The following is a 23950-nucleotide window of genomic DNA, read 5'->3' on the forward strand; positions in this document are numbered from 1 at the left end:
GCTTAGAAAATTAGTCACTCAAGGGGGTAGAGTTACACATTGTTTGAGGTATGTTTCCTGTGTGTTCTTTTTTTAAGTGAAATAATGAAATTTATCTATTGCATATGTCGCATTTTTTCGCACATTTTCGATGTTTTAAAGATATGAACTTTGTACTTTGTATTGTATATTTTTAAGCAATATGTATATTCACTGTGACCTTTATGGTTTTCTCATTGTAAAACCGAATAAAGTTTTATGATGATGATGACTAACGCAAGGGAGCCCTGACCAAAGGTAGTTCAATGATAGCAATAGAAAATCACGTACGCACATCTGGCTAACCTTTTCGTGAGGTCAGTTGTTTGTGATAAGTGAAGAGCTTCCTGTCATACAAACCGTGCTGCTCACGTAGCACTGTGAATCAACATTCTGTGCTTTGTTCTCCGTTCGGTACGAAGTCACCAGCGCCTGCACGAGGAATCTGTACCTGCTGGACCAGGGTAAGGCAATATTATCTTTAAAACGACTGACTTAACAGTACTCACGAGGCGCGAGGAGCGAGAGTGTCGTGCACACCGTTAGTTACCGGTGTCACGAGATTCGATATGCTTTCGGCTCTTGAAACAATGACATACTGAGAAATCTTAGCAGCATTTCCGTATTACGTGGATTGCCCCCGTGCTGTTGAAGATGTACACTAATAGTGCACCGACAATTGGACAAGCTGGCCGATGCAAACATGTTATTGCACATGCTACACTGTGCAAATGTCTATGTATTCTTCATAATTAACGTATGTCATGCAAACGTATGCACATATTTATTTTTCTTAGTTCAGATGTTTTATTAAATACATTTTTGTAATACGGTAAAACTAAAGTATCATACAATGCATGCAACTAAGAAACAAGGAGTCAACATTTCTGCAGTAATAAGAAACCCAGGAATGCCTGCTATGCACGTTTTATGAGCCGGCATAACTCCAGAGACTCGTGTTTTCCAAGAGCCTTTCAATCTCTGAAAATCCTTCAGAAGTGCTTCATTTTTGCGAACATGTGATGGTTAAAAATATATCTTTTTTTCTTTAGTCAAATAAATTTCATCTGCAAAAAACACGAATCCAAACTTTTTGGGGGTTTCGTAACATGGGATGGGACACGTGACCTGACTGGGAGCTGGAGGGATTCTGAGGAGCCCGGCACGCTGGACTTTGGGAGGGAGGGGTGAGGGGGGGGTGAGCAGACACCAGACAAATTGAAAGTGTGCAAAAGGCCGCTTTTATTGAAACAGGTGCATATTTACAACAATACCAACCTGGCAACCGCCTCACAAAACTAGTCCTCACTCAATAAGATGTTACCTTACAACCCCAAACGTCAGGCCCGCCCCTACCACGTCACAAACCCCGCCCCCACCCAGCACAACATAATTACAATTCAAACAATACCAAAACCTGATAATCATTTAAATATCATCCCAACCCACGGCAAAACATCACATTGCAAAACTTACCCACCAACAACTTACATTACCCAAAACCTTGTAACCACCCCACGAAACAACTATTTAAACTTTTCCAGCCATAGCCCAACTTTAGCAAAAACCCAACAAGCTTCATGTCCCTGCTGACCAAGAACGCCCAATTCCCGCACGGCACCTGTTCCAAGCGACAGTGAACAACATGTTTTGTTACCCCATATCCACCTGTTCCGACAAAAGACCCTAAAATTATGGAAGATAAAACAAATAAATAATGAAAATAAATAAATAAATGCATAAATAAAAGACCCGGGGAAAAGAAGAGAAAAAACCTAACTGAGAATAGGGAGGGAGGGAGGGAAAATTTCCAATATAACTAATGAGCTCCCGGCCACCAGGTCATTCAACCTAAAATGGTGGCCGGGAGGAGGGGCCAGAGGGATATATAGCTGGGCTCCCCCAGTAGGAACCGAGGGAGCCCAAAACCAGCCCAAAACCAGCCCAAGGCCGGTGCCCTGATGCAACCCCCCCCCACTAGCCCCTCCCAATCAGCCCGGGGGTGGGGACCTCCCTGCGGTCGGCTGCCCCCCCCCCAAGCCCCCCTTGGGAGGGAGGGGTGAGGGGGGGTGAGCAGACACCAGACAAATTGAAAGTGTGCAAAAGGCCGCTTTTATTGAAACAGGTGCATATTTACAACAATACCAACCTGGCAACCGCCTCACAAAACTAGTCCTCACTAAATAAGATGTTACCTTACAACCCCAAACGTCAGGCCCGCCCCTACCACGTCACAAACCCCGCCCCCACCCAGCACAACATAATTACAATTCAAACAATACCAAAACCTGATAATCATTTAAATATCATCCCAACCCACGGCAAAACATCACATTGCAAAACTTACCCACCAACAACTTACATTACCCAAAACCTTGTAACCACCCCACGAAACAACTATTTAAACTTTTCCAGCCATAGCCCAACTTTAGCAAAAACCCAACAAGCTTCATGTCCCTGCTGACCAAGAACGCCCAATTCCCGCCACCCAGAAAAGAGGGGGAAGGAATTACCCTCCTCTCTTTCTGCCCCCCAAAACCGACCAACCAAGGAACCAGAACCTCAACCCAAGAAATGTTGAATCTTCAAACACCTGGAGAGCACCTCTCGCAATTCCAAGAGATATAAATCCATCCCTATACGAGATAAGTGAACACCATCGCCGCGAAAGAATTCCACATTGTCATAACGGATGTCCTTATGGGACACCCGCCCAAAACCCAGATCTCTACAAAAACGGGAAACCTCCAGATTCAACTTCCTTCGCGCCTTATCAACCGCCCTAGGCTTGATCGCACCCCTCCAGGTTCTTCTAGGGACCAATTCTGTCCATAAAACATGGCAACCCGCCCATTGTTGACGAATAAGAGAAAGATCCTTCTTCATCGCTCTCAATAAAACCACCCCTTTCACCCCACAAAGGTCATTCTCCCCAAGGTGTAAGAGCAGCACGTCAGGACAAATACCTCCCACCAACCAAGAATTCAAGGCCGGGATAAGCTCCCTCCAGATCATACCTCCCTTCCCCTTCCATACAACATTAAAAAGACGAGAATTAAAACCAAGTGTGGAACCAAAATAGCTTCTTATAGCTTGATCTTCCGCGCGCCTAATGAAGGAATGTCCCACTATCCAGATCGTCATGACAGTCGAACAGGGGCCGGCCACTGAACCTGAAAAAGAAAAGCAGCATCAAACTCAAGAAAAACTATCATCCGCAGGCGCCATAACAGGATCAGTACGCACATAGCGCCTAAAACAGTTGGAGGACCAACGCCCTAAAGACATAATGTCTTGCTGCGACCAACCCCTGTTATGAGCTTCTGTAGCTGCCCCAATCCTGAAAGAATGCGTACCATACTGTGTCTCATCCAAGCCCAGGAAGCGCAGCGCTTTACGCAAAACCATGCGCAGTTGGTACTCCGTCACCCTGGAACCATCCACATGTCGAAAAAGAGGGCCCTCAAAGGCGGCCCCCGAACAGTCCCGCAAACGCCTAGCCCACCTCAAAGGACACGTCTCAGGAGGGGAAGAAGCTTCCAGCCAGATGCCCCTCCCTTTGCTGTGTTGATCAGTTTTTGCCCGAGCCAACCAAACGTGCAACCCCGCTTCCAAAAATCGAACATTCTCCCACCCCACCCCAAAAGTAACTTTCGACCCCAGTAACTCAGAAACTCTGAAAGCACCAAAAAACATCCAAACCATAAGAGTAGAAAACAGACAAACCTCAAACCCATTCAGACAAACCGAGGGCAAAACCTGCAAAACTCGGGTTAACGTCTGCCAAGACAAAGGTCGGCGAACCATATGTTCCCTACCCCTCTCCCTAGACCAACCTTCTAGCATGCGCTTACCCACCTCCCCTGCCGAAGGAGAATAGCCCCACAGCAATTTGCCCATGAACGCAATACCAGCCAATTTTCCAGCAATCGTCACACGTGTCAGCCCCCTGTCTATCAAGTGAAGAATGAACTGTACCACATCTTCAGATCGTCTCCAGCCCGGAGCGCGCCAGCCGGCCCCAGATTCTAAAAACTCTTTCCAGGCCAATTCATACGCTGTCCTAGTGGAAACTGCAAGCGAACCTACCACCAGCTGCAAAACCCTGTCTCGCCTACAGTCCACAGATGTTCCGGCATGCGGGTCGGCGTCCTGTCCGCCTCCGAGGCTAGCCCATGGAATCTCTCCCACTGTGAAAGAGACAAAGCATCCGCAATGTCATTGTCCACCCCAGGAATGTGTAAGGCCTTAAAACTGATGTCATACGTCAAGCACCCCAACACAAAGACTTGCAAGAGCTTCAAGATGTGAGCATCCCTGGCCGACTGCCGATTGATAATGTCCACTACAGCCTTGTTATCAATTCGAAACAGCACTTTTTTGTGAGAAAGCTCCTGACCCCACAAAGTCAATGCCACCACCACAGGGAAAAGCTCCAGGAAGGCAATACTCCTGCCTCCGTTCTTCCACGCAGCAGGCCACTGTTCAGCACACCATCTGCCCTGCCAGTAAAGACCGAAACCATCACTGCCTGCAGCATCTGAAAAAATGTGGACGTCCCAAATCCAATTCTCTTCTCTGTACAGCGGAATGCCATTGAAAGAGTGCAGAAAGGCTACCCACATCCGCAGATCCTCCCTAACACCTGCTGACAAGCGAACGTGATGGTGAGGTAAAAACTGACCAGACAGAGCTCTACCCAAACGCCTGCAAAAAGTTCTACCTGCCCTGACCACCCTACAAGCAAAGTTAAGATGGCCCAGCAGCACCTGAACTTCCTTCACTGTCACCTTTGCCTTGTTCAACATAACATGTAAGAGGTCCAACATTTTTTCTTTTTTATCCACTGGTAAACGTGCCTCCATAACAGTAGAATCAATCTCGATTCCCAAAAAAGACATGGTCGCGCAGGGGCCCATTGTCTTTTCCGGTGCCAACGGCACACCTAAAAATTCCATCAGAGTTTGGAATGTTCGCAAAGCATTCTGGCATGCTGAGGAATTGGGAGCACCTACAAAAAAGAAATCATCCAGGTAGTGAGTCACAAGCTGATGTCCTGACGTGTCGGTGAAAAACCATTGGAGAAATGTGCTAAAGGTCTCAAATAACGCACAGGATATGGAACAACCCATTGGTAGAGCCTTATCCACATACCACTTCCCCTGAAATTGAATCCCCAAAAGATCCCAATCCCCAGGATGTACAGGCAATAAACGGAATGCCGATTTGATGTCACATTTTGCCATTGCCGCACCAGTGCCGGCAGATACAACCAGGGCCATGGCCACATCCACTGAAGAATAAGACACTGAAGCAGCCTCACCATCAATGAAATCGTTAACTGATGAGCCCTCCAGCCATGACAAATGTTGAATCAAACGAAATTGCCCAGGCTCTTTCTTAGGCACCACACCAATTGGGGAGACAATAAGATTTTCCAAGGGCCAATCATCAAAAGGACCCGCCATCCTTCCCTCCCGCACTTCCTTATCCAATTTGTCTTGCACCACCTCTGGATGTTCATTGGCCGACAATAGATTCTTTGACCACCGCCGCAACCGCGGCCCTGTGTAACCCAAACGAAAACCTTCCTGAAAACCATTCAACAATAACTTAGCAGCCTCGACATTCCCGTAGCCCCTCAGAGCCACAGCCAAGTGAAAAGGATTAACTGGCGTATGAGCCTTTGGGCCCAGTTCCAGAAGTGTTCTTCCCCCCCCTGTAAGGTTGAGGCTGCTGTGCAGGAGCAGGGGCATTGGCTGTCTGTTGTGACCACTGCCTACCCCCTGTAACCCGAGGCCCCCAACACTTGGACAGTGGGTGCGGTTTACCACATTGGGAGCATTCGTGACGAAATTTGCAATACTCTCTTGGGCAATATCCTCTGTTAAAATCCCAACATGTCCCATTGGCAGATTGGACTGACGCAGCTGCACCCACCCCTCCCCGAGTGGGCCTACCCTGAAAGGGCCGTGAAGGTAATTGATACCCACTAGCTGTGAAAATCGTCTTACCACCTGCCGAGGCTCCCATAGTGTGTTGCCACAAGTCATTATCCAACTCCCCCCATTTCGCTTCAGGATCCCAAGCCATCCGAGCCTGGAATTCCTCATCATACTGTGACCAGGCATAACCACTGCCAGTAATCTGCGCTTTCCTGATCACATCCATATACTTAAAAAGTGCCACACAGCGCTCAGGGAATTTCTCACAATACACACTAGCGTATATGAGAAAGGCCGCTGTCCAGTTTTCTATGGTCAAAGGAACCTTTGGGCGCTTGGCCAACTCATACTCTTCCTCCTTAGACCCCTCCTTAGACCTAACCTCCCTATGTAAAAGCTTCAATAATTCAACGTACTCCCCTTTCCAAATCCTTTCCTTAGTAGACAGCATTAAATGAGCGCCCAAAGGTTTTGTGACGCCCATGTAAGGCAATTTCTTTATTTTAAGCTCCTTGCTGTGTGGGGGGTCCTTACCTACCTCCATGGGCTCCGTAACAGTCCCGGAATCCACCTTAGAACCCACGCCCCCGTCACTCGTACCCACTCCTTGATCCTTAACATAACGACCCTTGTGGAGCTTAAGATCCACACCCTCTGAAGGAGGATCCCCCCCCGTTCCAACAGAAACCATCAATGGCTTGTCCCGCGGCCCAGCAAGCTCACCTGGATTCAATAAAGGCAGTTGGGCCGGCCTCTCTCTCCATGTCATCTGTTCAACATCAACGCCTGACCGAGGAACCCTCACCACGGGGCCGCTCTCTCGAGTTGGTCTGGAAACTGTAGCTCTCGGACGCACCACCACCGGTGCCTGTAAAACATCATCAGAAGCGTGAAAAAGCCCCCCCCTTGTACCCTCAGCACGTATCTCGCCCTCCTCAGGGCTCTCCTCATCATAATCTAAAACCAAAGATTCCTCCAACCGAGGAGTATCCAACACCTTTGCCGGACTTCTGAAACCAACCCGGGCCTTACCAGCCCGTACTGACATTGTAGGCGGGGGAGCCGACTGGACCCGTCTGTACTCCCCCAAACGTTGACCAGATTTGTACAGCTTAACCAACGATGAATCCCTTTGTGGATGAGAAGAAACATGTGGGGCCAGCGAGGACGCGCCGGTCCTGCTTCTGCCAACCCCGCTGATATCCAGAGGACCTGACAATGGGGCCAGCGAGGACGCGCCGGGTCCGCTTCTGACGACCCCGCCGATACCTGTAGAAAGAGAAGTTGGGGCCAGCGAGGACGCGCCTGACCTGCTTCTGCCGACCGCGCCGAGATCCTGAAAGGAAGACGTTGGGGCCAACGAGGTCGCGCCTGACCTGCTTACGTTGACCGCGCCGGGGTCCCTCGCCGGTACGGGGTATGCCGCGCCAGGCTCCACCCTCCCTTCTCCTCGGTGTAACTGGGCCGCACTCCACCCTACCAAGTCTGCCTCTCCACGACGCTCTCTGACCTGCAAAGAAAAAGGCTGAACTGATGTGCCGGGACCCCTACTACCAGAACGGCCAAATTGATCAACACCACTAGCCATACAAAAACTAGAATCCTTAAACTGCACTGGACCAGCCTTCAGAGAAACAGACCCCGTAGATCGAACCGTCAACCCCCCCCGAGGAGGGGAAGGCTCCACGTCCTCACCACCACTACTCCAGTTCAACAACTCCTGAACCTTTTGAGACGCAGGTCCCGATGCCAGTCCACCCTGCCCTTTCTGCTGGATATCAGAGCGGGGCTGCTCCCTCATCCCCAGCGATCTGCCCCCAACAGGCAAACCTGGAAAACTCAAAGTGCCCCCAAAACCACTCAGCATATCAGTCCCTTGGATGGGTGTAGCCCTGCCCGCATCACGGACCCCTTCTGCCCATGAGGGAAAAACATCCAAACCCTCCCAGGATCTAGCACCCACCTGCCTATCGCCACTCTCCTGCAAAGGTAAATTAACAGAACCACCCATAGAAGGCTCAATGAACCCCCCACCTGTCCCAGAAACGTCCTGCGGAGCACACAACAAAACACGATCAGCCCCCTGCCCCAGGAAACCTGCCCCCGCCCTCTTCTCAACCTGCGCCCACTCCCCCTCCCCCACAGAACCACTGAGCACCGACAAAACCTCCCCCCGGGTTGAGACAGGGGGGGGAAACAACAGGGGGCTATAAGGCACAAAAGCAGGCCCATACACCATTTGCCCAGACTGCACTGCACCACATGCAACATCATCAGCAGGTACAAAACCCCCAACAGCACGGGCCGGCGTCGAAAAACGTGCACCGCCAGTCCCTTCACTCCCAACTTGAAGTGCCACCTGTCCAGCAGACTTACAAGCCCCGAATTCCATTACATCAATAAACGGGCCATCCAGCCTAGAAGCCGGCAACACAACTTCACTGTCAGCGCGAGGCGCGAAAACGTCAACGTGCGCATGCGCACCAACCGCCAGCCCGACACTCAACTGCTCTGTGTCAGGAAACACGGAGGCAGAAGCCGAGCGCTTCCTGCCTCCGCGCTTACCGGCCCGCTTGCCTCTGGCAGCGGGGACCGAAAGCGACCGCACTGGCAGCCCCACAGACACCAGGGGAGCCGGCACCACACCCTCCTCCAATCCTGCCTCGCGCGGCGCATCAGTTTCCCCCCCCCGCATGCGTCACGGTACCAGGGGCCGCTCTTCTAGAGCGCGGGCGGCCCCTCTCACTTACCCCCTCCCGGCGAGATTTCTTCGGCGACGCGCAAGCCGCGACCGCCGCCGCCACACGCGCCGAGGCCTGCCGCCGAGGACGCGCCGCTCCAGGCACGTCACCTAGCACAAGGTCCAGGCGTCCAGCCTCACTAAGAAGGCGGATCGCCTCAAGAACACGGTAATCCTCGCCAGACATGACAAGGAAACACAAAATTCAAATATTTTAGATAACAAAATTTCAAAATTTCCAATATAACTAATGAGCTCCCGGCCACCAGGTCATTCAACCTGAAATGGTGGCCGGGAGGAGGGGCCAGAGGGATATATAGCTGGGCTCCCCCAGTAGGAACCGAGGGAGCCCAAAACCAGCCCAAAACCAGCCCAAGGCCGGTGCCCTGATGCAACCCCCCCCCACTAGCCCCTCCCAATCAGCCCGGGGGTGGGGACCTCCCTGCGGTCGGCTGCCCCCCCCCAAGCCCCCCGTCTCCAACTTTTTATCTCACTCTGAAGTTTGAACCAATCTGGTTTAATTTAGTGTAAGTGACAAATTCATAGTAAATGATAGAGCAATTCTCGTGTATTGGAAATACTTGTGTGAAAACACGCCTCGCTGGGGTGAGGTATGGACTTGCCTCATTGTTACATCACCTAGATACCAATGCCAGATTTTTTTCCCCGGTATATTGAAAAGCTGTTTATGAAATCGTAACGAACTGCTCAGTTTATGAGGCTGCTGAAAACAACATAAAAAGTTAGCTTACAGGAATAAGGTATTGAAATTCTATTTTGTATCGCATTTTCAGTAGTATTTTATGCACCTTGTTGAATATGTTCTTTTTTGCTTAGAATTAGTAGGGTCTGGGTTGAGCTTTATCTTTTTCCACTTCGGTCTCAATCGGGAAAAATAATATTTCAATAGCAGTTCAAGACCTGTATTCAACTTCAAGAGCTGCTTTCACTTGCGAGATCATAGCGAACTGCTCCGTTTTTTTACGTTGCAGGACACAACATAAAGACCGAGCCAGCAGGAATAAGGCATTGTCAACCTGTTTTACTGACGTTCGAACCGCATTGGGCAACAGCCTCTGCGAGCCAGAGTTTTGGCACGTTTTTATATTTTAACTCAGTTCACATCGGCTTCTTTTCAAGCAACTGCACGAAAACAACATACCAGTGCCTTGTCATCCTCGGTGAGTAATGTACACGTTTATACATTAAATGCACACGTAAAATGCTAGATTAAAATCATGAAGTAGTCCGTTTTAATTTCTGTCTTATTGGTTTATTGTATTACTCGTAGACCCATTCATAGTGCAATAATAATTAAGCGATTATTCTTGTTTTTACTCGTACCGGATGTTGTTACTGCATTTATTGCTTTCCTTCCATACTTTTGTAAGGCGCTCAGATATCCTTGGGATATTGTTCGGGCTATATAAAACTTTATGAATAAATACATAAATAAATAAAATAACGTTTGAATGACAAACAGAATTTAGCACAGAGGAAGACTTGCATTAAATCAACTGATGTGTTCATAGATGATGTGACGTAATCAACAAGTGTTGATAGAGTAGAAGCAGGGGACACGTATTCCAATTTAAATGTGGAAATCGCTCCAATTTGTGACTGTTGATTGAATGATATTCATCAGAATGTATCTTCAATCCTAACTTAAGGATGTGGACATTATTCTGTTCACTTATTAGAAGGCGCTATAAATTCACTTCAATGATACTAAAGCAAATTGGTATTGACCATAAGAGTATGTACAATGATGAGAGCTGGGAGCATACCAACGAGATATTCCCAAACCCGGAATCATTAGTACCACTGGGATTGGTAAATCCACAGGTGCAGAAGTATCGCAGTTTTGTGAGATAGTCCATAGCAAATCGGGAGTTTCAATGGGAATCAGTGTTTTCTTCTCATCCATTTTCTGTGGTAATTCCTCATTTTAGGCTTGAATTGCTTGCACACATTTCGCTGATGGAATGTCCGGGTGGGAGAAACATTCAATGAGAGTGTAATTTTAACATGTTATTTGTATTCGGCCAAAGAATGATTACCTACCGACCCAGCCTGAGAGACGTATTTTTCAACAAACTACAGTTGTAATAAAGCATTATTATCAGCTCCGACGCTGCGGCCACAGTCACAAATGAGGGAATATTACACATACTGACTAACGCACCCTGGCCAAAGGTAGTTCAAAGATAGCAGTATAAAGTCACGTGCGCACATATGGATAACCTTTTCGTGAGGTCAGTTTGTGATAAGTGAAGAGCGGGCTCGCTGGCAGACAAACCGTGCTGCTGCTCAGGTAGCGCTGTGAATCAACTTTCTGTCCTTTGGTCTCTGCTCGGTACGAATTCCCCAGCGCCTGCACGAGGAATCTGTACCTGCTGGACCAGGGTAAGGCAATATTATCTTTAAAACGACTGACCTAACAGTACACCCGAGGCGCGAGGTCACTATAGGCCCTATAGTATAGGGTGATCTAACTGGAGGGAGGGAGCTGGGGTTTATTGGAAAGGCCATACGGGCCGCTTTGTGAGGAAACGTTTGTGGAGAGTAAGACCAGAGCTCAAGCCGAAAGGAGAAAGCAGAACTGTTCGAGATTTCTCGCGGTTTATTAAGGGCACGCTGATCTGTCCGTTACCTTAACCTTTCTTATCCTAACATGTCGAAAAGTCCACAGTAAGTTCGGTTGGTGAACAGAATGAATTACTTTTCGCAGGAGTTAATCTTATACTATTTTACAGACTCTACTTTCATGTAATAAAATCCACTTAAGAAATAGCTTAAAATGCAGTGTGGTAACCCAATTTAACCGCATATTGGTAGGAAAGCCACTAATCTAGATAGGGTTATAAAAGATATCACGGCCCTACTCCATCGCTGGTCATCTCTCCCCTTAAACATCTTTGGAAATTACTTAAGATGATTATCCTCCCTAAGATCACCTTTCTATTTAATTCAATACCCTTATCCTTTCCATTGACAGCAATTAAGAAGCTACAAGGGAAATTGGGATCCTTTATCTGGAACACAAAAGCTCCATGAATAACTTGGAAAAAGCTTAGAAGAAGTTTAAAGACTGGAGGGCTAGCCTTCCCAGACCTATCTGTCTATTGCCACGCCTTCCACTTTAAACATTTCAGACTAATGGCTGGTAAAATTGATCAATCATCCATGGGTGTATTATTTCTAGCACTATTGCAGGATATCCCCAAGGGACAGGACTCTTTCTTGTTTAAGTTCGGGGGCCCAAAGTTCTTCAAGAAGGTCAGGCTCAAGATTCTGGGTACTGCTGTTAGAAACTGGGCATTTGTCAGGAAGAAGCTTAACATCCCCTACTACGCAGCACAGGCCCCGATATGGGACTCTCCTGGGACACCAGCTTGTCTTGACAACCAACTGTCTCGACCATTGAAGTTGGCAGGACTGGAATGCTGGGGGGACCTACAGGAAGGAGCACAGCTTTTAACATGGGAAGCGCTCTTTAATCTGACAGGGGGATCACTCACCAGGTTTAAATACTACCAGCTATCTGGTTGGTGGTCAACTAGAAGCGTGGGCAATAAAATTCCAAACCCCAAATTTGACGCAGTAACCAGAAGAGGAAGGTGGAAGAGCCAAATCGCATATTGGTATACATCGCTGCTCGAGGAAGATGATGTAACCGAATCTGAGGTAAAAAAACTTCGGAATAACAAGTTAACCACGGATATCATTAATCTCAGAGACTGGTGGCTTGACTCCTTTGCTATTCTACAATCAGTAGTTAAACCTGCGACGCTAAAAAGAAATCACCTGTATACTATGTAACGGGTTTATATAACCCCAAAGAAATTAGCGAAGATCACCAATTTAGAACATTGTTGCCCGAGATGTAGCTATCCTGAAGCTGACGATGTCCACATGTTCGCGGACTGTCCCGAACTGAAAGGCTATTGGGGGAAGATCAATGACTTCTTGGGAGAGGTTCTCTCTGTGCCCACGGTAATAACCACAACCACCATCCTGTCGGGGCTAAGTATGGGCTATAATGTAAATTACCCCTCTACAAAATTCGTCTTTTATGTTATTCTTCTTGCAAGGTGCGAAATATGTAGAGCCTGGAAGGACCCAATCCCCCTACTTTCCCATGCTGCTTACGACAAATCATTCTCACCAGCAAGTCTGACATGGCATGTGATCCCACAGGTTTCGCTAAAGTTTGGGCGGCCCTCGAGGCATGGCAATGCAGATGATTGGTTTTCCAATGATTTATCTGGGGCCTTGCCGGTTCCCTTGACTCCAAAGTATCACGGGGCGCCAGTAGAGCTGCGAAACGGAGTATGGATGGGAAAGCAGTGGCTACTTGAGGGATCAGGCTTATCTATCCCGCTATTGGTCAATTATAACAACAAGGGCCGGATCAGGACGACCAAATAGCGCCAAGGTTACCAGTCTCCCATCAAGACTTCCAATAATGGTATATGAGGATTACCAAAAAAAAATAAAAAAGGAAAGCCACTAACCCCAGGTCGGAGGCTTTTCAACCGGCATCAAAATAGAGCCCTTGGTGTATACTGCATAAGCCATTGCAGAAAATCAGTGTGTAAGAGCTTACTCTATGGCACATGATTTAAGCATTCCATACTATCAATGTGAGTACTAAATTCAGACTTGAAGTAAAAAGTAAACAAGTGCAAAAGACACCAATATGTCAAAGGGAAGGTTGCTAAACATGATTATAAGAAACAATGGGTCACAAAATCATGCTCAATATACAGGTAGCCTTACTATGTGCTGTCAGTGCAGAGCATTTCAATATTTCCAACAACAATGTAATTACTAATACAGCAAATGTAATGATACACCGTCAGATATCATTCATGACTTTAGTAGTGTATTTAATAATTTCTAGAACTTCTGATCATCATCCAAAACAGGACAAAGAGCAAAGGTGCTCCCTGTCACGAGATCACACATAAAACAGATAAAAACAAAGATATTGCAAGGGCGTATGTGTGAAGATCAACGAACGACAAAGGTCTAATAAGGTCAACTGGATTAGAGATGTATTATTCTCAGAATAGTCCTATTCTGTTAGTTGCAATGCAGGTGTTGTTTCAACCTCAATACTCTCTTTCTGTTGTCATTATCTGGACAGAAATAGTGAATTCACTTGCATTTTGCTTCTCTGACTGCAAAGTGAGAGGAGTCTGCAAACACCAACCCTCAAGTTAAAAAAGAGAAGCAGTAATTTGTCGGAAGACATAGCCATTTTATTTGACCTTTGTCTTTGAAACTCAGGAATTGTGACAAGATAAATACAGAATTTAAAGGCATCTTTACTAATTGCTTGGACTTTCACATCTCACCAAAAATCGGATCACAACCCACCAGTTTGGGACATTGGCCTACGGCCAACACTGATGCCACCAGTAATCTAGATATGACCCTAAAACTAATTCTAACACTAAAACTATCAATAGCCACCTGACACAATGGCTAAGTCACATCCAACCCTTAAACATAAGTCCACTTGTACCCTTTGTGTTATATTTTGGTTAAACACTTTTTCTACACATGAAAAAAAAGCTTTTCAACTTTATGTACTTTGGGCCACATACATCGTTGTAAATTGTGGTCGCAAACATGCAGATTCACAGAATCTGCCCCTTTGCGACTGCAATTTTTGCATTTGGGATGGATGCATCATCCCAAATGCAAAATAGCTATTTAAGTAATCGCTAAAATTGCGATTACTCAAATTGCCATTGCATTTAGGGAATCTCAAATTGTGATTCCCTAAATGCAATGCAACAACCCCCCAAAAAATTACGTTTTCGCCATTAAGAAACACAAATTATATCAATAATGTTTCGGAGCACACAAAATATCAAATCAACCAATATCAAGGAACGCATTAGTGAACATGTAAAGGCCATTAAAAATAATGACATAATTTACCCAATAGCGGAGCGGTACATACCTGCGCATTCCAAGATCTGAGTGAAACGAGTGAAAGCTTTAGATTTTATGGTATTGCACGTAAGTTAAGATATTATAGTTATTAAAATGATGTCTTATCCGTCTGGTAAGTGGGGCAAGTTGGCTTATTGGTCTAAAGTGACTTTCATCAGGCCTGACCCTTCATTTTCCGTAAGCCTGTTTCGAAGCATGGCCATGTATTTCCCAAACTTGGCCAGGTCTGATGGAAGAGTGCAGGAGAAAAGTACCGAAACAGCTTCTTTTACTGTTCGAACCCCGTGTCGTAGCCAGATTTGTTTTAAAAACATCCATCGGGGCAAGAGCATCTCAGGGCAGCAGCAAATCATGTCTAACAGAGATTCGTTTTTGTAGTTGCAGAGTCTGCATCTTATTTTGTATTCCAGGGACCTCCACCCAGGGTTTAGCTCTTTAATTTGGAGGGGCACTAGTCTGGCCCATATGATGTTTTTGAGTGCTTTCCTTCCAAGTGCTTGGCTGAGGTAGGGCTGTGTTTTGTGCCCTATATATGATGTTGCCTGCCCGGGTGGACCTCTTCCTGTTACGAATTCTGCTAGATCATTTGTATTTGACGAATAAAGACATTGTTTGTTTATTGCATATTTAATCGCCAGGTAGTTTGTTGGTGCATCCTTCCAGTTTTCAATTGCAAGCCCCAAGGTTTCCACTGCTTTTTCCTTGCAGCTATGCCACGGGTTAGCGGTATCTCCGTAAATTGGCTTCAGCATACTTTTTAAACTTCCAGCTGGGGCAGTTAAAACTTGGTAAAAGTATTTAGCATGTGTTCCCAAGCATTCCTTACTTTGTTGTTTTAGGCCAAACTCCAAACGAATTAGACTGTGACGAGTGTGTTTGGGAAGTTTAAAGATACGTTTGTAGGCCTGGCATTGTACTTTATCCAACATTGCCTCCATTTTGCCTGGGAACGCCTGTTGTGCATATCCTGCGGTTGCCCTGATCTTGGCTTGTAGTACCTTTCTAATGGGAGCTGACGTTGGGCTCTGCATGCGCTCATTTAATTTGCATATCGAAAAAATTGTTGCTTGTGCTCTGGCCTTCATTTTGTGCGTATATGATGTAGCTTTGCCAGTTTCACTTAGCCAGCACCCGAGATAGTTATATGAGCGCGTGGTTGTGATGGGCGATAGAGCATACAAGTTAGATAAATATACTTAGCCCGATTATTTTATCGGTTTAACCATGTGAAGATGATGGCCATAATATTAGGAACAGGTAGAGTCCGTCTTAATTTCGATGAATGGTTTTATTGAATTACATCATGGGGTGCGTTATATTGAAAGTGATATGTATCATTGGCATTCACATAAATTGTATCAAAACAGAAAGGGCAATAGAGCATAATAGATACGTAAATATACTAAGCCCGATCAAGTATATCGGTTTAACCACTTTAAGATGGTGGCCATAGTATTATGAACGGGAGGAGTCAGTCTTCAATTTCAATGAATGGATCCCTTAACCGGGATGCCGGAAGGAAGTGAGTCGTCGCCTGTACTCGGGTGCGGAGGGTTGCAGCAACGAGGTAAGATAGTCTGGCAGTGTTGATAGTGGATTAAGTTAGAAAAAATTTAGGTGGAACCAGGGGAGACTCACATTGTGTTGTTTATGTTGTTAGGAACCGGCTGGTGAAGACCGGAACATGGGACAGGCGGCAGTGTAACTGATTGCACCAAGGACGTGAAATTCACGGGTAGGGATACTAGCAACTCTATAAGTGTGTTGCTGCTTAAGACTGGCAATATATGAAGAAGGGTATATGTAATAATCACTGAATGTTATTGATGTATAATGTTGTGGACTGATGATAAGATATGTTATACAAATGGGAAAGAAATTATTTCCCACTTGAATGTAAAGTTGTATATGTATGTCATGCACTTGTGGCAGGTTTGACTAGAAGTTCATGCACAAGGTTGTCGGAAATCTGGGCTCTACATTATTTATTGAATAGCGCTTAAGAATGTGATTGTAAAAGCACATTCTGTATTATTTCCAGCCCTGAGGAAGCCGGTGGTTTTACTTACCACACCGAAACGCGTTGGCATGAGGGATTAAAGTCTGATGACATTAAAAGAAAAAGAACAACAAGAGCCCAACTGATTATTCTTTGATTTTCATTTTCTCAATTGTGATTTGATATTTTGTGTGCTCTGAAACATTGTTGAAATATTGTTTAATTCTTGGATTGCATTTAGGGAAGTAGGGTGTTCTCTTCTCTCCTGTTATTTGGAAGCACCTAAAAATTTATTGTGAAAATACATGAAGTGGGAGCACTATATGAGAGCCAGTGTTTCCTGTGCACTCAATGGTATTGAAGAAACGCAAATTAAAACCAATTCAAAGTTGATGGTAATTTGCGAGAACTTAGAAAAATGCACAAAAGTGAATTTTTCAAAGTTCTATGTTGCACACATACATGTCCTTGGGGCATGTGTGTGTGCAACTTGTGTTAAAATTGCACTTTCAGGGGGGCATCAGGGTGTCCTTTTGGCACCCTTACACCCTTAAAATTGTATGAGCAATTTGCGAGTACCTATTTGGTACGCGGAAATTATGCATGCAATTGCCATTGATTCCTATAATGAATGGGAAGTAATCCTTATTTGGAATTGCAATTTACGCGTCGCAAATAAGAAATGTGTAGGTATCGCACATTTTTTTGCGATTCCTAAATGCATCAGCATTTGCGATTCCTAAATTGCGATTTCATAAAAATCGCAATTTAGGAATAACAAATGCACAGTTTGATGCATGTGGCCATTTGTACGGTATTCATGCTATGGGTACCTTTGTTTTATCTAGCATGTCTGTGCAGCATGACAGGTGAAACTTAACTGGCCTGCATCAAATGCTGCAAGAGCACACTCATGGATAATTGCGAGATACCTGCCTATTGACCTGTTGTGTTTTTGGAAGTAGCTCAGAGTTTAATATATAAAATAAAGCAGCTTTCCATAAGGGTGGGGTGGGGTGGTCTGTCTGCTCTGCATGCTTAGTGTACTGTCATCTTTTATGGGTTTCATTATTTCTATGGTGACTTCTAGATGATGCAGGCGAGGATGTACATTTTGCTATCTACACATTGCCAACAAATTCCTCCCACTGTAAAATGGGTGATCTATTTCTTTAGATACTATTCTATGACCATAACCGGGCCCTTATTTGGAAATATTCACTAGTAATCCTGGAATATTTTGGGTTGTTAACTTGATAATTGGTATGGCGGCCTCCGAGTGAAGCTCCGCCGGTCGGAATCCCACAACAGCGGATTAGCATGTAAACCGCCACTTCCTCGCCTGCAACTTTACGCCATCCGACATTGGAGAAGACTCCTCTCCTGCCTGTGGCCTTTGTTTTCGCCGGAAGGACACTGGTGGTGTACACGGCGGAGGTGCTCGGGAGCATTCCTGCCTTTGGCGGCTCCGTCCTGATCTGCGCCAGGCCCACGGGTGAGTGCGACGCTGGGACGCCCCCGCTCACTCTGCCGTCTCTTGTGGCTTCGTTTTGTCCGCCTCGACCCCCTCCGCCCCCCGCCACCCATCGGGCTTGAGCCACGTTGTGGGGAGCGCTGGACTGCCGGGGCACACTCTGGGCCTTCGGGCCTTTGACTTGCCCTGGAGCCGGGGCCTAGATTTTCAGGCCTGCTGATTGGGTGTGGGCCGGTGGCTGGGATTGGACGGGCTGCGGGGTGCAGGGACGGCTTGTGTGGTCCTGAGGCGCTTCGGGTGGTGACACCCGTTGACTGTGTGGCAGCCCCGTCTGTGTACGCCGGTACTGCCATCCCCCCTCCCCTACTGGGCACCTCAGTGGCAATTCCACGACTGTGGGGGGGGCATGTAATCTGCCCTTCTAAACAAAAACACGACACCAGCTGCAGGGAACGCTGGCTGAGGCTGCTGTTGACCCTGGATCCGGTGGTTCTGGGGGATCGCTCTGCTTGTTCTGTGTTGCCCTGCTGAGGGATCGCCTGCTACTGCGACGGCTGGCTGACCGCAAGGTTCGTAGTCGACCCTTAAGGCCTGTACATCTTGATGCCACAGGACTTGTTGCCCGATGCCGCTGCCCCGGGTGGGCCTCTTACACTTACCTCGCTGAAGAACCCCCCTCACCTTGCTGCACTTACCTTTCACCGCACGCCCTTGTGGGTCAATTACTGCTTTGAATTAGTTTCTCTGGTCCCCGCTTCGTTAACTGCACTGTGTTACATATTTACTGCGCTCCTCTGCCGCTGCCGCTCTAATCATAGGTAAGAAAGACCCTAATCAGCGCAAACTCAGTTTTGATTAAACCTCTCTTCTCACATCTGATGCTCCGCCTTGGGCTTCGGTGGAGGCTGCGGGTCCTGCTGGACGAGAAGATACCGCTTCCTTGGTAAACGCCATGTTGAGCGAAATGCGAGCGGGGTTTAAGTCCCTTGACTGTCGTTTCGATGGTCTAGAGCAGAAACTCGCAGAAATGGGGACCAAGGTTCAGGCCCATGATCGTCGCCTTGATGTGGTGGAATCCAGGGTCTCGGACATTGAAGACAACGCCACGAAATCGCTGAAACGACTGGAATGCGTCGAAAAGATACTGAAGGAAGTTGCCATTAAGAACGAGGACCTGGAAGCATGTAGCCGACGCAACAACATACGCATTATTGGCGTAGCAAAAACTACGTCGACGGGGCATATGGACACCTTTGTGGAACACCTACTCGTTGAATTGTTTGGCAGAGACACGTTCACGCATGGATTTGTGGTGAAGCGTGCCCATCGATCGCTGGGGCCTCGACCTCGCCCTGGACAGCCACCCCGTCCGATCATCGCCAGGATCATGAACTTTCGCGACCGAGACAACGTCCTACGTGCAGCACGAGAAAAGGGCGAAATTCACTGGCAGGGCAGCACCTTATAATTTTTTCCAGATTTCACGTAATCGTCCAAGAAGCGCGGCGCAAGTTTGCTGGAGTTAAAGCTACCCTTCACAATATGGGACTTAAGTATGGCATGTTATACCCGGCGCGTCTGAAAGTTGATGTGGCCGGAAGATCCCGTATTTTTGACACTCCCACAGAGGCTCAAGAGTTCTGCCACTCCTATCGACGACAAGGGTCCCAGCCGACATCTGACAATGGCCCCCAATCCCCGAACCGCAGTGGATCTCAAGACAGTGTCGATCTTTTTGGTGACCCGGGCATGGGCTGAGGAGTCGAAATGTCTCATCCTTTTGTAATGCCTTATGTGTTGCGGGACTAGATGTTTGCTATCTCTGTTAATGTTGCTTGCATTACCTTATCCTCGATAGTTGGGAATTCTGATTGACGTGGCGTTGCTACCCCAAATGGCGAATGCCCTTGTACATTTCTTCTTTCTTTTTTTTTTACAAGCATTACGGATTTGATATCCTGCAATATTATAGCATGTTTATGTTTGGGTTGCCCCTTTGGGAATTTCATGAGGCTTGGTGGTGGGTGGGGGATGTGGTGTTTGTTGTTTTTCTATTCATTTGATTGTTGCCGCAATTATGGTGCTAGAGATGGAGGGTGGAATAACACATGGTTTAATCCTAATTTAATGTTTTTTGACCTATGGCCAAGGTAGGTCTTCAGTCTGGACTGTCCAGACTATCACTGATGTTCTGGAACGTTCGAGGCTTGAATAATACCAGGAAACACAGGCAGGCTCTTAATTATGTTTCGCGCCATAATATTGACATTGTTTTTCTCCAGGAGACACATCTAGCATCTTCGGATTCTGCCTCAGTTGCCAGGTCCTGGGAGGCACATTGTGTGTTTTCAAATGTTAGTAGATATACTAGGGGTGTTTTCATCCTTATTCACAAGCGAGTGCCCTTTGTGATGTCCAGTAGCATTGTAGACAGTGAAGGCAGATATTTGATTGTCACTGGTGTGCTTATGGGATATAATATTACTTTAATGGGTATTTATGGTCCTAATGTGGACACCCCCTCATTTTTTCAAGAACTACAGGTGAAGCTCCTCAGGCTCGATGTAGATTTACTGGTTCTTGGCGGAGACTTCAACTTGTTGATGAACCCCGCCAGTGATAGCACCTCGGCCTCCCCTGCCATAAAAGCTCGCTCCCGTCCCGTACTGTCTGACATCTGCACCCATTTTTCCCTTATAGACATCGAAGCTAGGCTGCACCCACACACTCCAGACTACACACATCACTCTGGATACTACAATACGTGGACTAGAATTGACTACTGGCTCCTCTCCCACGGAGTGGAGGGATGGGTCGAGGATCTAGTTACTCTCCCACGCACGCTGTCTGACCACTCCCCCATTGTGCTAAAGCTACAAATTCCCAGATTAGGGGGATATGAGAGGCAATGGCGTTTCCCGGGCAGGGCCTTGACTGACCCAGTTTTTACAGAAGAGATTCGCTGTGCCATCGACGACTACTTTGATCTTAATATCGGGACAGTAGAGTCTTGTGTAACATTGTGGGAAGGGTTCAAGGCCACTATTCGTGGGGTGTGCATTGCTAAACTGGTGGGCACCTTGAGGGACCTCCGAGCCACTCTGTCACGAGTCGAGAAAGACATATCCACACTTGACAAGGAGTTATTAGTGACTGCATCAGAAACTGGGGAAGCCAGATGCCTGGAACTACTGCTCGAATTCAGAGAGGCGGCAGATAGGGAGTTGAAGTTCCTTAGTAAACAATATACGGCGCTGCAATACGGAGAGGGCGATAGACTGGGCAAGCTACTGGCGCAGATGCTCCAACCTCCTCGGCAGGCATTATACGTCACAGAAATTGTGGACCCACTGGGGGCAACGCATCATTCTACACCAGATATCTGTGGTGCCTTTCTGTCCTATTACAAGACCCTATACACCTCTACACTATCGGGAGACCAGAGAGACCCAGGACCCTATTTAAAAGAGGTTGCTATGGTCTATCTCGAAAGACACATGCAAGAGTTCCTGGCCATGCCTATTACCCCTGATAGCATAGTTGAAGCCATTGACGCACTGCGAGGCTCCTCAGCAATGGGCCTTGATGGCTTTTCTGCGGATTTTTACAAAGCCTACAAGGACGAACTGGTTCCGAGATTGGTGGAGGTGTACGCGGAGGCCTTAGAGTCTGGCACATTACCGCCAACCCTCCGTGAGGCTGTTGTTGTCCTCCTCCCGAAACCTGGCAAAGACCCTACTTCTTGCAGTTCATATAGACCCCTTTCCTTACTAAATCTCGACTATAAGATCCTAGCTAAGGTTCTGGCAATCCGGCTTTCTCTTTTAATGGAGTCCATCATCTCGCCAGCGCAATCAGGATTTGTCCCACACCGCTCTACATCCTTAGATCTGAGGACCTTGTTCTCAGTATTACACAGAATAGACCCCTCCACACCGGCCGCTGCTGTGCTTCTAGACGCCGAGAAAGCGTTTGATTCTTTGGAGTGGCCTTTCTTTTTAACAATTATAAGACGTATGGGGATGTCTGAGGTCTTCGTGTCGACGGTGGCCTTGTTATACACTGCGCCTACTGCCCGGCTGCATTTAAATGGCACTATTTCTGAACAATTTTCACTGTCACGCGGCACGCGCCAAGGATTCCCTCTCTCTCCGTTGTTGTTTATCATAGCAATGGACCCTTTGGTTCGCCATTTTCAGGAGAGGCACCTCCATCGCGGCCTTCAGTTTCGCACGGGTCCACTTTTAATATCCTTGTATGCTGATGACACGATACTGTATGTTAGGATGCCTCAGACTAATCTAGAGCCTTTAGTATATGAAATAATTCGGTTTGGAGAATACTCTGGCCTCAACATTAATTGGCATAAATCCATCAATTTCCCACTTACCCCCGCTACCTCGCAATGGAACTGCGCCTTTCCTTTGGAATGGAGTACAGACTCTGTCAAGTATTTAGGGATCCATGTCCACCTTGACACGATCGCTATAATCAGATTGAACTACCGCGTGCTCTGGACTTCTTAGAAGACCAGCTTGAGCGGTGGATCCGCCTCCCTCTATCCATGGCTGGCCGGATTGCCATACTTAAGATGGTATTACTCCCTCGGTTTTTGTACCTTTTCAACAACATCCCGATTCCACTCACCAACACTTTCTTCTCCCAACTGCGCTCACTGCTGCTGCGACTGGTTTGGGGGAACAAGGCTCCACGTGTGTCATGGCAGATCCTAACACTCCCATACGAACGGAGCGGGTTTGGTGTCCCGGACTTTCACCTTTATTTTTTGGTGGCACAATGTTCGTACGCACACTCCTGGTTCCACCCAGATGCCAGGATTTTGTATTTGAAACCCGAGGCTGACCTGGTGCTCCCTGTGCCTCTTAACACTGTTCTTCCCAGAGGCATTCCACGTGACCCCCAAGATATTCAGACTGTCTCGTCCACGTGTTGGGCTTAGAATAAGGTGCGCCGATTGCTTCGGCTGGACCGGCTGTACTCGCCCGCCCTCCCGCTGCCCAATGCTCACTGGCTTCCTGTGACCGGTGAACCAGTGGTCCAGCGAACGTTGTCCAAATACAATCTCCACACCGTCGGTGACCTTTTCCCCGAAGGCCATGCCTTTTCAATATCAGAAGACCAACGTTTTGCTGACCGTACATTCATGGACTCTTTTGTTCTGACCAGGCTAAGGTCCTTGATGCGCGCTGAATTCCCCACAGTTCCGGTTCCCCCGGAGGACACTACACCTCTTACGTTTGTCATGCAGAACCAGACAGGGTCGCATATGATCTCAAAGCTATATAAGCAGTGTGTTGCCTTGCTTCCCTCTTTGGATTCCAGGGTTCCAATGACTTGGGTAAGCCGATATCAGATGACCAATGGGCACAATGTTGTTCCGCTACGAGGGAGGTATCTATCAACAGCAGACACAAACTCATACACTTTAAGTTTCTGCGACGACTTTATTGACACTCCAGCCCTCTCGCATAAAATTAACCCTGACAGACCTCTCAACTGCCCCAAATGTAAAGCCCCTAATGCTGACTTCGCCCACCTTTCATGGACATGTCCTCTTCTACATGATTATTGGGTCCAGGTACACCATATCTTCGGTGATATTTTGGGTGTGGCGTTAATTCCCACCCCTGAAATAGCGTTGCTGGGCTATGTACTCAACTTCCCTCGCTCGATCCGTAAACTGGCCACCCTTGTTTTTTTGTTAGCAAAACGAGAGGTAGCATTGCTTTGGTGTTCAAGATGCGCCCCATGCGTACGCTCGTGGCTTCAGAGCATGGCGTTCT

General features: G+C 47.2%; 1 protein-coding gene across 6 annotated transcripts in view; it reads left to right on the forward strand.

The window, feature by feature from the left end:
• Positions 1 to 328: 328 nt before the first annotated feature.
• LOC144763173 (amine sulfotransferase-like) overlaps positions 329 to 23950 on the forward strand; it is a 292072-nt gene continuing 268450 nt past the window's right edge. The window contains exons 1-3 of one of the 6 annotated variants that reach the window (XM_078648514.1): positions 338 to 482; positions 9696 to 9884; positions 16334 to 16408. The gene's annotated coding sequence lies outside the window, so the exon portion shown is untranslated. Of the gene's footprint in view, positions 483 to 9394; positions 9465 to 9695; positions 9885 to 10915; positions 11110 to 16333; positions 16409 to 23950 lie in introns of those variants that run through there. The other 5 variants (XM_078648513.1, XM_078648515.1, XM_078648516.1 and 2 more) reach the window with 5 other exon arrangements.

The sequence above is a fragment of the Lissotriton helveticus genome, chromosome 6 (assembly GCF_964261635.1).
Source record: "Lissotriton helveticus chromosome 6, aLisHel1.1, whole genome shotgun sequence".
Lineage (NCBI taxonomy): Eukaryota > Metazoa > Chordata > Amphibia > Caudata > Salamandridae > Lissotriton > Lissotriton helveticus.